Raw genomic sequence first — 14,111 nt, 5'->3', positions numbered from 1 at the left:
TCTAGCTTTTTTCTAGTTGAAAACCATTTGTAACTAGTCAGCAGTAGGAAGAAAAGAGCATTTAAACATACGGGCAATGGCTTCTCCACAGGCAGGCTTTGTTAATATACCAAAGCAGATGTGCAGGGGGCAATTAGACATAGGCAGATGGCTAGTGATAACCCCCACAATCACAATGGCTCTGATGGGTAAGGAAAGACCTGTAGGGCTCACTGTTTTACCCTAAAAGAACCATTTTCAGGAGATGCTTGGGAGATGCCTTAAGAAGGCTACTAGAACTAAGAACTACATGGCTTCAACCATAACTACAGTGAGTAAGAGTGGTATATGGGAAGGAAGAGGGCGGGGGAGAACCCTCTTTAGAGACATTGAGAAGAGCATCAGTGGCTGAAATAAGGTGGTGTCTTGCTAATGTATAAAGTGATCTCTGCTTTTTTTTTTTCCCAGTCAGTCATAGGGCTTGAACCCAGGGCCTGGATGCTCTCCCTGAGCTTTTTTGCTCAAGGCTAGCGCTCTACCACTTGAGCCACAGTGCTACTTCCGGTTTTTGAGTGGTTCATTGGAGAAAAGAGTCTCATGGGCACTTTTCTGCCCTGGCTGGCATTGAACCTCAGTCCTCAGATCTCAGACTCCTGAGTAGCAAAGATTACAGACATGAGCCATTGGCGCCCAGCCATTTCTGCTTTTTTGAAGACAATACCCAAGAAAAGCTCACTGTTGAAGTTCAGATTGTCTACTTGTTAGGGGAGATTTTAGCAGTGAAAAGAGAACTCTGTAGCCTGGTTAACTAAATTAAACTATTTCCAATTTCTCTTTAAGAGTTGAAGAGGAACACAATGGTATAGGTCTGAACCTGAACAGAGAAGCTGGTCTTGAAGATTCGCAGGACATAGCATAGTCAGTGACTATAATTACTACTCTGTCTCTTCTGGCTTCTCCATGTTAATGAACTCCTTGAAGTCTCAGATTTTCATCTATAGAGTGAAATGAATAATGTCTTAAGGCTTAGTGTCTGGCACATAATAACTAGTATTTATAGTATCATAAATGTGATGCATATACACATCATATAAATACACAGATATGTGCTAAAGAACTGGACTAATGGGCTGGGAATGTGGCTTAGTGGTAGAGTGTTTGCCTAGCATGCATGAAGCCCTGGATTCGATTTCTCAGTATCACATAAACAGAAAGAGTCAGAAGTGGAGCTATGGCTCAAGTGGTAGAGTGATAGCCTTAAGCAAAAGAAGGTCAGAGGCAGTGCCCAGGCCCTGAGTTCAAGTCCCCGGTCTAGCAAAAAAAAAAAGAACTTAACATATATGTGTGTGTATGTGTGTATGCATGTATATATAATATATATAATAGTTATACATATGTGTGTGTTTGTTTTTTGAGCTAGTGTCTTACTTTGTTGCCCTCAGCCTCCTGAGCATCTGAGAGTACTGCATACAGTCATTTATGGGGCTAGAACTCAGGTCCTAGGCACTTAGCTTTTTTGCTCAAGGCTAATGTTCTACCACTTGGAGCCACAGTTCCATTTGCAGGGTTGTTTTTTTGTTTGTTTGTTTGTTTGGGTCCTGACGTGGGGCCTTGAACTCTGGGCTTGGGCGCTGTACCTCAGCTCTTCAGCTCAAGGTTAGTGCTCTACCATTTGAGCCACAGCACCACTTCCAGCTTTTTTCTTTTTGCTTATGTGGTACTGAGGAATCAAACCCAGGGCCTCCATGCAAGGCAAGTGCTCTACCACTGAGCCACCTTCCCAGTCCTTTTTGTTTGTTTGTTGATGGTTAATTGGAAATAAGAGTCTCTTGGACAAGGTCTGGCTTCAAACCATGATCCTCAGATATTAGCCTCCTGAGTAGCTAGGATTACATGCATGAGCCACATGCACCTGGAATCAATTGTGTACTTTCTATGTGACCACCATTTAAAGAACAGTTTTTGTTTGCTTGTTTGTTTGGTTGGTTGGTTGTGGGGCTTGAACTCTGGGCCTCAGCTCTTTAGCTCAAGGCTAACGCTCTACTACTTGAGCCACCACAGTGCCACTTCTGGTTTTCTGGTGGTTAATTAGAGATAAGAATCACACAGGCTTTCCTGCCCGGGCTGGTTTTGAACAGCGATCCTCAGATCTCAGCCTCCTGAGTAGCTAGGATTATAGGCGTGAGCCAACAGCTCTTGGTTTAAAGAACAGTTTTGAAATTAGGCATTGTTGGCTCATACCTGTAATCCTAGCTACTCAGGAGGCTAAGATCTAAGGATTATGGTTTGAAGCTAGCTTGGACAGAATAGTCAATGAGTCTTTTCTCCATTAACCAGTAAAAAGCCTTAAGTGAAGATGTGGCTCAAGTGGTAGAGCACAAGCCTTGAGCAGAAAAAGCAAAGCAAGACCACTAGGCCTTAAGTTCAATCCTCATCAACCCCCCAGACAAGACAATTTTGAATAAAGATGCTTCAATATTAAGTAAATTAGAGTTTTCACATTGTATGTGAACATTTACATACAGTCAAAAAACTGATGTACACACAGCTTCTGTTTCCTGTTTTAGCTCCTAGTGTCTCTTTTCTCCCCACTCTTGGGGGCTCTGGTCTCCCATTTTTTTTTTTTTTTTGGTCAGTCATGGGCCTGAACTCTGGGCCTGGGCGCTGTCCCTGAGCTCTTCAGCTCAAGGCTAGTGCTCTACTACTTGAGCCACAGCACCACTTCTGGCTTTTTCTGCTTATGTGATATTGCGGAATAGAACCCAGGCAAACACTACCACTGAGCCACCTTTCCAGCCCCTCTGGTCTCAATTTTTGTCTCTTCTCTTTTGTCATCTTCATCCTGAGATCAATTCCTTTTTGTGTGTGTGTGGTCATGGGGCTTGAACTCTAGGCCTGGGCTCTGTCCCTCAGCTCTTCAGCTCAGGGCTAATGCTCTACCACTTGAGCCACAGTGCCACTTCCAATTTTCTAGTGGTTTATTGGAGATAAGAGTCTCCAGGCTTTTCCTGCTCTGACTTGCTTTGAACTTCCATCCTCAGATCTCAGCCTCCTGAGTAGCTAGGATTACAGGCGTGAGCCACCAGCACCCGGCTGATCAATTCCTTTCTACCCTTCTTTCAAATACTTTGTCTCATCCCCACCTATATATCCAGCTTCTGTCTCCTGGCCTGTTATCATCTGACTGGGCAACTTGTCCACTTCCCTTAATCAATCTATTTCATGCTCTTAATCATGAGTGCTTTCTAGTTTTGTTACTTAATCGTTTCCTGAACATTTCTTCCACCTACTAAATTTGTGAATGAGCATTGTATCACATTTGTATACCTCAAAGGGCATTCCAAATCAACACTAAGTGGAATAAAAACTGTGTGAGCTTTAAATGGCTCATTCCTGTAATCCTAGCTACTCAGGAGGCTGAGATCTGAGGATCATGGTTCAGAGCCAGCCAGGGCAAGGAAAGTCCATGAGACTCTTATCTCCAATTAACCATTAGAAAACTGGAAGTGGGGCTGTGGCTCAAGTGGTAGAGTTCTTGCCTTGAGCTAAAGAGCTGAGGGACAGCATGCAGGCCCAGAGTTCAAGCCCACAAACAACAACAACAACAACAACAACAAAAAAAAAAGCATGTTTTCTGGAAGTCAAGCAAAGGTCTCAGAGAAGAAAGAAGCTAGACACACCAGAAACCCCCTAGAGTCGTTGCACATGAATAGCCCATGAGATTCTTGTAGATTCCACAGAATGTGATTGTACTTTTCCTTGGGACCCTAGGCCTCAGCCTTCCCTGGCCAGGGCCTCTCCCCTGCCATCTCTCCCTGCCTCCCTTGTGCAGACCTGCCTCTCCTGAGTTGTGAGTTGACTTTGGCTGTGGAGGCAGCTGCCAGCAGCATGTGAGATCCACCTGTTCTCTCAGCAGCCTTAGCTTTGCTTTGAGGGCAGGCCATACCCCTCCCTTCTCATTTCTGAAAGGCAGGTGGGACTTCCTGCCCTGCAACAGACTGGCACTGAAAGATACACAGAGCCCCAGGCCTCAACTTGCTAGGAGGAAGTTACTAGGATCCTGGGGTTTCTGAGTCAGTTTTCAATCTTGTGCTTCTTAGCTAGCTCCAGTGGGTGAAGGTAGTTGTTGGATGCACCAGTCATAACCCCAAAGGGCCACTTGTCTAAGCGCTCAGACCTGTGCTGAGATCCTCACAAATCAGGTTTTTTATTCTGTTCAGGGGCAGCTTCATGAGAAGGCTCCTCCAGCTGTTTTAAAAGGGGTGCCTAGGGCTGGGAAGGTGGCTCAGTGGAAGAGTGCTTGCCTTGCATGAACAAGGCCCTGGGTTTGATTCCTCAGCACCACATAAACAGAAAAAGCCAGAAGTGGTCCTGTGGCTCAAGTGGTAGAGCACTAGCCTTGAGCTGAAGAACTGAGGGACAGTGCCCAGGCCCAGAGTTCAGGCCCCATGGCCAACAATAAATAAATAAAAAAATAAAAAGGGTGCTTACCAGCTTTGCACTGTTAGCCCAGTCTGCTAGCCCATCAGAAACTCAGTTCACTTTAATAAAACAGTGACTCTTGTCCTATTTCTTCCTAGGATTGTTGCAGAGTCAAATGGACTAAAGGCATGAGTGTCCTTGTGGAAGCTAAAAGACAATATTTTGAAAAAGGATTGCTGGTTCTAATTAATTTTTTTCATCTGTGGTAAGCACATTTAACACACTATCTTTTTAACAACATTTTTTTTCAGTAGAGAGGAACAAATTTCCTAAGGGCAATTACTCTATCACTGAGCTAACCCCTAACTCTATCTTCATAACAAAATCTTTATGAGAGCTGGACACCCGTGGCTCACACCTGTCATCCTAGCTACTCAGGAGGCTGAGATCTGAGAATCGCAGTTCAAAGCCAAGACAGGGGAAAGTCTGTGAGACTCTTATCTCCAATTAACCACTACAGAAAAAAAAAAAAAAAAAAACAGAAGTGGTGCCGTGGCTCAAGTGGTAGAGCCCTTGCCTTGAGCTAAAAAGCTAAAGGACAGCATCCAGGTCCAGAGTTCAAGCCCCAGGACCTACCAAAAACAAAAACAAAAAAGGATTTTAGTATGAATACTGAGTGCTCAACACTAAATTAAGTGGTTAGATGCAGAAAAGAAGGCAGTTTCAGGAACTTTATTTTTTTTAATGTGTCAATACTGGGGGTTGAACTCAGGACTTGGCAATCTTCCTTAGCTTTATTGGCTCAAGGCTGGAGCTCTGCTATTTAAGCCATAGCTCCATTCCCAGCATTTTACCTGTTCCTTGGAGATAAGTGTCTCTTAAGATTTATCATCCCTATCCCTGGGCTGGCTTGGAACTGTCATCCCCAGATCCCAGTCTCCTGAATAGCTAGAATAATAGGTATGAACCACTGGAACCCTGCTATTTTTATTTCACTTTGTGTGTGTGTTTGTGTGTGTGTGTGTGTGTGTGTGTGTGTGTGTGTGTGTGTGTGTGTGTGATGATCTTAGAGGTAGCCCAGACTGGCCTTCAACTTATGCCTCAGTTCTGCTTAAGCAGAAACTTGCTTTTTCCCCTTGAAGACCTCATATCATAGCGATGGCACCATGATACTGTGACAGACTTACAGAATCACTGGGAGATAATATAGATGGTCAGAACTGGACCTGCATTGCATTTGGATAAGTCCCTTGGGGCAGGAAGTTTTGTTGTTTTGTTTTTTGATGTGTCCCTCATGTCTATAACTATGCCAGGCAGAACAAGCGCTCATTCATTCATACGTAGCAAACAAAATGGATAAAGGCATACAGGGATTCTTGTGAGGATGGAGGAGGGTGAGGGCTGCAGCGACATGTACAGAGGAGGAGAGGCACGTACTTTCTAGGGCAGAGGGCTGATGCAATCATTCCTCCAGGGAAACGGCTCCTTTGCTGTCTATGCAACTGGAGTAGATGTGCAAGCAACTAGCTCCTGCAGCTACAGACCAGGCCAGGAAGTGAATGTGTAGACCTTAGGCTAAATTGTTCACTGTGGAGTTCGCAACATGGCTTAGGTAGTAGAGCACCAGCCAATGAGTGACAGTGAGTTCAAGTCCCGATCTCAGACAAAAAAAAGAAAGAACTTCTTTACTCTTATTTTAGCTTCTCATATGCACCAGTCTTTCGGCTCAGCTTCTCTCCCCTGCCTCCAACTTTAGGCTGTGACTTCAGAACACAGCTTTTGATATGATAGCAGAGACCTAATATCTCCAGTCCACTTCCTCCAGAATGCCTCTTTAATTATTCTCTTTATTATATTCTAAGTGAGTAATTTATTTTGTGACCATACTGGGGCTTGAATTCAGGGCTTGGGATCTATCTGTTAGGTTTTGTGCATGAGGCTGGCACTCTACTTCTTGAATAACAGCTCTACTTTCAGCTTTTTTTGGTGATTAATTGGAGATAAGAGGCTCAGGATTTTCCTGCCTGGTTTGGCTTCCAATCATGATGCTCAGATCTCAGCCTCTTGAGTAGTAAGGATTACAGGTATGAGCCGCTAGTGCTAGGTCCAAATGTGTAATTTTTTAAAAATCAGTTGGTTTAATTTCAAGATGATACAGAATTCACAAGTAGAACAAAGGGCTGACTCTGGCAGGAATCTAGGCTGGGTTTCCTTTACATTTCCAGCTGAGGCTAGGCATGGCAGGGGAGGGGAGGGGCTCATACTTGTAATCCTAGGATCACGGTTCAAAGCCAGCCCTGGCAGGAAAGTCTGTGAGACTCTTATCTCCAATAAACCTCCAGAAAACTGGAAATGGTGCTATGGCTCAAGTGGAACAGTGCTTGAGCTGACGAGCTGAGGGACAGTGCCCCAGGCCCAGAGTTCAAGCCTCACAACCGACAAAATAAATAAATAATGAAATAAAATAAATTTACAGGTGAGGTAAGAATGGCTAACACAATGACTAGCAAAGTAGAGACTGAGCCACTATAAGATATTTTTTAAGGTTGTTCTTAATGTTCATAGAGTCTTAGACAAAACTTCATTGTATCTATATATGGCAGAGATGTTCTAGCAGGAAAGACAGATATGTAATGGGAACGGAATCAAGGATCACCATCATCTCAGGGACAAGGAACAGCTTACTTTTTGCCAGTTCTTTTTTTTTTTTCGGTCAGTCATGGGACTTGAACTCTGGGCCTGGGCACTGTTCTTGAGATCTTCAGCTCAAGGCTAGTGCTCTACCACTTATGCCACAGCCCCATTTCCAGTTTTCTGGTGGTTCGTTGGAGATAAGAGTCTCCTGGACTTTCCTGCTTGGGCTGGCTTTGAACTGTGATCCTCAGATCTCAGCTTCCTGAGTAGTTAGGATGACAGGCGTAAGCCACCGGTGCCTGGCATTCAAGTGTGTAATTTTTAAGTGAGAATCTTCTTCTCAAAACAATCCTTGCAGCCATCTTGCAAGTCCATAAGACAGTTATCTCTAATTAAACCAGCAAAAAGCTAGTAGCTGAGCTGTGACTCAATTGGTAGAGTGTACTCTTGACTGAAAAAGCTAAGGGAACATAGCCCAGGCCTCAGTTCAAGCCTCAGTACCGGCACACACACCCCACACACAGCTTGCTAAAAAAGCTTGCTAAAACTGGGAGAGAGTGAGGGAAGGAGTGACAATGTCCAAAAAGGAGCACCTTCTTTACCGGACGCGCATAATTGTAACTTCTCTGTACGTTACTTACTATCCATAAAAAATTGTAAATTAAAAACTAAAAAAAAGCTTGCTAAATATTTAAACTCTGAAACATATTAAGTCTTATTACTTCTCAGCCTTTTGGCTAATAAGATCAAGTGAAATGCACTGAATCTTCATTTTCTTTCTGACTAAATCTATTTTTCCACCCTTTGTGGTACTGTAAGACAATTGAAGGTGAGATTTTCATGCTGCCATTTTTGCAATTACATTTGATTTGTCACAGCTTTGAGTTCATGTTTGGATTTGGTCATAATGCATCTGCTTCTACTATTGATCTAATTACCTTATTGGTGAGTTGTCTATGCTTCATTACCTTTCTATTCCTGCATGATTTTATTGATATTAGAAATATAGGGAGCTGGGAATGTGGCTTAATGGTAGAGTGCTTGTCTAGCATGCATGAAGCCCTGGGTTTAATTCTTCAGTACCACATACACAGAAAAAGCTGCTGGAAGTGGCACTGTGGTTCAAGTGGTAGAGTTCTAGCCTTGAGCAAAAAGAGCTCAGGGACAGTGTTCCAGGTCCTGAGCTCAAGCCCCAGGACTGGCAGAAAGAAAAGAAAGAAAGAGAGAAAGAGAGAATGAGAGAGAGAGAGAGGAAGAAAAGAAAGACAGAAAGAAAAGAAAGAAAGAGAGAGAAAGAATGAGAGAGAGAGAGAGGAAGAAAAGAAAGAAAGACAGGAAAGAAAGAAAGAAAGAAAGAAAGAAAGAAAGAAAGAAAGAAAGAAAGAAGAAAGAAAAGAAAGAAAGAAAGAAAAAGAGTGAGGGGAGAGAGAGAAGGGAGAGAGGGGGGAGAGAAAGGAAGGGGGAGGGAGGAGGGAGAGAGAAAGAAAAGAGACAGAGAGAGAAAGGAAGGAAGGAAGGAAGGAAGGAAGGAAGGAAGGAAGGAAGGAAGGAAGGAAAGGAAAGGAAGAAAGGTAGGTAGATTAGGAGCCTAGCTGGGCACTGGTGGCTCACACCAGTAATCCTAACTACTCAGGAAGCTGAGATCAAAGGAATGAGGTTCAAAGCCAACCCAGGCAGAAAAGTCCCTGTAAGACTCTTATTTTCTTTTACTTTTTTTTTTCTTTTTAGCAGTCATGGGGCTTGAACTCAGGGCCTGGGTGCTGTTTCTGAGCTTTTTTTTTGGGGGGGGGGTCCGGTCGTGGGGACTGAACTCTGGGCCTGGGCGCTGTCCCTCAGCTCTTAAGCTCAAGGCTAGCACTCTACCACTTGAGCCACAGTGTCACTTCTGGCTTTTTTCTTTTTGCTTATGTGGTGCTGGGGAATCGAATCAAGGGCTTCATGCATGCAAGGCAAGCACTCTACCACTGAGCCACCTTCCCAGCCCCCTGTTTCTGAGCTTTTTTGCTCAAGGCTATCACTCTTACCACTTTGAACCACAGCACTACTTCTGGTTTTTAGGTGGTTAATTGGACATAAGTGTCTCACAGACTTTCCTGCTCAGGCTGGCTTTGAACTGTGATCCTCAAATCAAGGCCTCCTGAATAGCTAGGGTGACAGGCATGAGCCACCAGTGTCCAGCTTTCTTGAGACTCTTATCTCCGAGTAACAACCATAAAACCAGAAGCAGAGCTGTGGCTCATGTGGTAGAGCACTAGCCTTGAGCACAAAAGCTCAGGGGTAGTGCCTAGGCTCTGAGTTCAAGCCCCAGGACTATTGGGGCTTGGAAAGAAGGAAGGAAAGGAAGGAAAGAAGGAAGGAAGGAAGGAGACTGTATTGATATATTTACTCTATTTGGGGGACTGATTACAAGATTTACTCATCTGTGTTTCTCATACATATGCTTGTGAGCAAACATTGATGCTTTACCTAAACGTTGATATTTTCTATTGCGCAGCATTTTCTACTTCAATTTATTACACAGGTAGTATTTCGTGTGCCATACTTTGTTAGAAAAGTCCCAGGAATAATAGCACATTATTGTAATCTATCTACTATGGAGGCAGAAGCACGAGAATCAGAAGTTCGAGGTTAGCCTGAGTAACTTAGCAAGCCTCTACTTCAAAATAAAAAGAGGGCTCAGTATATAACTTAGTGGTAGAATACTTGCCAAGCATGTGCAAAACCCTGGGTTCAGTTCCCAGTACCACCAAAGCCCTTGCTTTCATAAAAACAGGCTAACAGAATATGGTTCCAGCCAGGCACTTGTAGCTCTGAGAATCAGTTTGAAGATTCTTTTTTTTTTTTTTTGTGCTAGTCCTGGGGCTTGAACTCAGGGCCTGGGCACTGTCCCTGCGTTCTTCAGCTCAAGGCTAGCACTCTGCTCTACCACTTGAGCCACAGCACCACTTCTGGTTTTCTGAGTGGTTTATTGGAGATAAGAGTCTCATGGCGTTTCCTGCCTGAGCTGGCTTTGAACTATGATCCTCAGATCTCAGCCTCCTGAGTAGCTAGGATTACAGGTGTGAGCCACCAACTCCAGCTCCTGAGCTTTTTTGTTCAAGGCTAGCTCTCTACCACTTGAACCATATCGCCACTTTTGGCTTTTTCTGTTTATGTGGTACTGAAGATCAAACCCAGGGCTTCATGCGTGTCAGGCAAGCACACTACCACTAAGCCACTGTCCCAGCACCATTTGAAGATTCTTATCTCCAGTTTGCTGTTAGTTAGCAAAAAGCCAGAAGTTGGGCTGGGAAGGTGGCTCAGTGGTAGAGTGCTTGCCTTGCATGCAAGAGGCCCTGGGTTCTATTCCTCAGTACCACATAAGCAGAAAAAGTCGGAAATGATACTGTGGCTCAAGTGGTAGAGCCTCGCCTTGAGCTAAAGAGCTGAGGGACAGTGCCCAGCCCAGAGTTCAGGCCCACGACCGACAAAAATAAAAATAAAAATAAAATAAAAAGCTGGAAGTTGAGGTTTGGCTCAAGTGGTAGAGCAACAGCCTTGAGCAAAACAAGCTGAGAGCTTGGGTCCTTGAGTTCAAGCCCTTGTCCTGAAGAGCTTTTAAGTTCCATGACTCCCAACAGGTATCAGGTCTAAGCTCAAAACCTAGTGCCTAAGAAGAAGGATTCACCATTCCAACTTTATAGAAGATGTAGAATCTGTAGCAGCTTCTTTTTCTAAATCCATATTTCTCCCTATATGTGTATTTCAGATGTTCTTCAATTCACAGGCATCTAATTTCAATGCTATTGGTGGTAGAACAAGGCCCCTAATTTTCACTACTGTATTTTCATGTATCTCTATTAAACCCATTAGCCAGTATCTCCCACTTGATTGATCTCTAATGACCATTATCATCAGCCACAAAATACTTCCCAATTTCTACCTGCTAGGTCCTCAACATTTAAAACATATGATACAGATTGGCCATTAAGGAGCATATAGTTTAACTGGAGAGAAAGGCAAAAACAAAGACGGAGGCTGGGAAGGTGGCTCAGTGGTAGAGCGCTTGCCTTGCATGCCTGAGGCCCTGGGTTCGATTCCTCAGCACCACATAAGCAAAAAGAAAAAAGCCGGAAGTGGCACTGTGGCTCAAGTGGTAGAGTGCTAGCCTTGAGCTGAAGAGCTGAGGGACAGTGCCCAGGCCCAGAGTTCAGGCCCCACAACCGGACCAAAAAAAAACAAACAAACAAAAATAAAACCAAAGATACCAAGCATCTTTGGCTAAAGTCATGTTAGCTTTGTAATGAAACTGTAACCAGAAACCATGATAATTTTCTGGTATGGTCCAATGTGCTTCCTTTTGTTATGCAAATTTATGGCATTTTCTCACTATTAAATCAAATGCTTTGTTACTCACTTGCTAGAAAGAGAACCAAGCCTGTGGGGTAAATTGTGCTTGCCCCTGGAGGTGCAACATGAGTGACACAAGGCCCCATTGACAGGGGCAAGTCAAGTGACTAAAGCATTTAGTCTCTCAAGACTTCTGGGAAACAAATGGGCGTGTCCAATAATAACTGTGTGTGCATCTGATGTAAACTAGGAATGGGTACCATGAGGGACATCAGGTCTCACAGTGGATTATGAAGGCACAAAGGTGGGAGGGGCGATCTCTGCTGTGGGGGAGATATGTATGCTCAGGAAAGTCTTCATGAGGAAGAATGGTTGAGCTGACTTAAAGATTACTGGTTACATCCGGGCGCCAGTGGCTCATGCCTGTAATCCTAGCTACTCAGGAGTCTGAGATCTGAGAATCACAGTTCAAAGCCAGCCCAGGCAGGAAAGTCTGTGAGACTCTCATCTCCAATAAACCACCAGAAAACTGGAAGTGGCACTATGGCTCAAGTGGTAGAATGCTAGCCTTGAGCTGAAGAGCTGGGGGACAGCACCCAGGCCCAGAGTTCAAGCCCCACAACCGGAAAAAATAAAAATTATTAGTTACGGGCTGGGATGTAGCTCAGTGGCAAAGCGCTTGCCTAGCAAGTGCAACGTCCTGGGTTCGATCCCCAATACCAAAAAAGAAAAGACAAAAAAAAAAAAAACAGTTAAAAAAAAAAAAACCCAAACAAAAAATTACTAGTTACTTTGGAGACAAAGGGAGAAGTACATTTCCTGTCCCTGATGTATTCTGGGTTCAGCTGGAGGGGAGCAGCAGGTGTAGATTGCTTATAACTGTAATCCTAGTGATGGTTTAAATCCAGCCTGAGCAGGAAAAGAGGAAGGAAAGAAGGCAGGCAGACAAGCAGGCCCAAGGCTGCAGAGACAACACTAGGCCAAGCCCATTGTAAGAATCCAGTACCTGCTGGGAAGGTGGCTTAGTGGTAGCTTACTTACCTAGCATGCATGAAGCCCTGGGTTCAATTCCTCAGTACCACGTCAACAGAAAAAGCCAGAAGTGGCACTGTGGCTCAAGTGGTAGAGTAATAGCCTTGAGCAAAAAAAGCTCAGGGACAGGGCCTAGGCCCTGAGTTCAAGCCCTAGGACTGGCAAAAAATAAAAATAAAAAAAGAACCCAGTACCTGATTGAGTAAGAAGAGCGTATGAAACAGTACAGTTGAGAAAGAATGATCATTACAGTTGAGAAAGAATGATCATAGGGGCAGGAAGACAAAGCTGCATGAAGAGAGGGAGGAGGAGGCTGGCCACTCCTTGGCTGGAACCATTACAGTATCACTGGGGACTTTCGCCAAGCAGTGAAGACACTGCCCACAGGTATCCCCCACAGGAAGACTTAGAGGCAAAGCAGGCCTCCCCTGGTCCTGGGTGATTCATAATCGGGAGTTCTTGTCTTCCTCAGGCTCAGCCTGTGCCTGTCCCACTGCTGTCTGTGAGCTCTCCTTTGAAGTCCTAGGTTATCCATAACCCCATGCCCTGACCTTCTGCCACCTGTCCAGCTGCCTACCTCATTGAAGGAGAGTCTCTTTGGCTTTCCCCTGAAACTTCCAACAACTTTGAGCCAGGCTGTCCCTTTCCTGTTCCTTCTTCTGCCTGTACTCCAGGCTACTGTGAGTTCCTATAGTACTCAACCCTCCTCATCAACTGCCACCTACCACATGCTTTCTAGTGACTTGTTTTGCACTTTTTGTTGGTTTGTTTGCTGGTGCTGGGGCTTGAATTCTTGGTGTGAGTGCTGTCCCTGAGTTATACGGAAGGCTAGTGCTCTATTGCTTGAGCCAAAGCTTTACTTCTGGCATTGTTTTGGGGGGAAGGGGGAGGTCCTAGGGCTTGAACTCTGGGCCTGGGCTGCTAGCGCTCTACCACTTTGAGCCACAGCTCCGCTTCCAGTTTTCTGGTGGTTAACTGGAGATAAGAATCTCACAGGGTTGGGAATGTGGCTTAGTGGTAGAGTGCTTGCCCTGGGATCGATTCCTCAGTACCACATAAACAGATAAAGCCAAAAGTGGCACTGTGGCTCAAGTGGTAGCTTGTTAGCATTTAGCAAAAGCTCAGGGACAGTGCCCAGGCCCTGAGTACAAGCTACAGAATCTCACAGACCCCTGCTTGGGTTGGCTTTGACTCGAGATCCTCAAATCTCAGCCTCCTAAGTAGCTAGGATTACATGGACCACTGGAACCTAGCCTTATTTTTTTCTTCCTTTTTTGTTCTTTTCAAAGCAAGGTCTCCTGGAGCCTAGACTGGCCTTGAACTTACAATGCTCTCACCTCAGCTTCCTGAGTGTTGAGATTACAGACATTTGTCACCATATCCAGCTCTTATTTTATTTATTTATTTATCGATTTGTTTATTTTGTGAGTCATGGGGCTTGAACTCAGGGTCTGGGCACTGTTCCTGAACTCTTTTGCTCAAGGGTAGCGCTCTACCACTTTGAACCACAGCGCCACTTCTGGTTTTCTGGTGGTTCATTGGAGATAAGAAGTCTCACAGACTGTCCTGCCTGGACTGACTTTGCACTGCAATCTTCAAATCTCAGCCTCCTGAGTAGTTAGGATTATAGGCATAAACCACCAGTAGGTGGCTTTCTCAAATGTTTGCAAGTCTGTGGTGAACATATCTTTTTCTTCCTTCAGTGGAGTCAGTTT

The sequence above is a fragment of the Dipodomys merriami genome, unplaced genomic scaffold (assembly GCF_024711535.1).
Source record: "Dipodomys merriami isolate MVZ:Mamm:240054 unplaced genomic scaffold, mDipMer1.0.p SCAF_128, whole genome shotgun sequence".
Lineage (NCBI taxonomy): Eukaryota > Metazoa > Chordata > Mammalia > Rodentia > Heteromyidae > Dipodomys > Dipodomys merriami.
Note: the sequence above shows the minus strand (reverse complement) of the source record.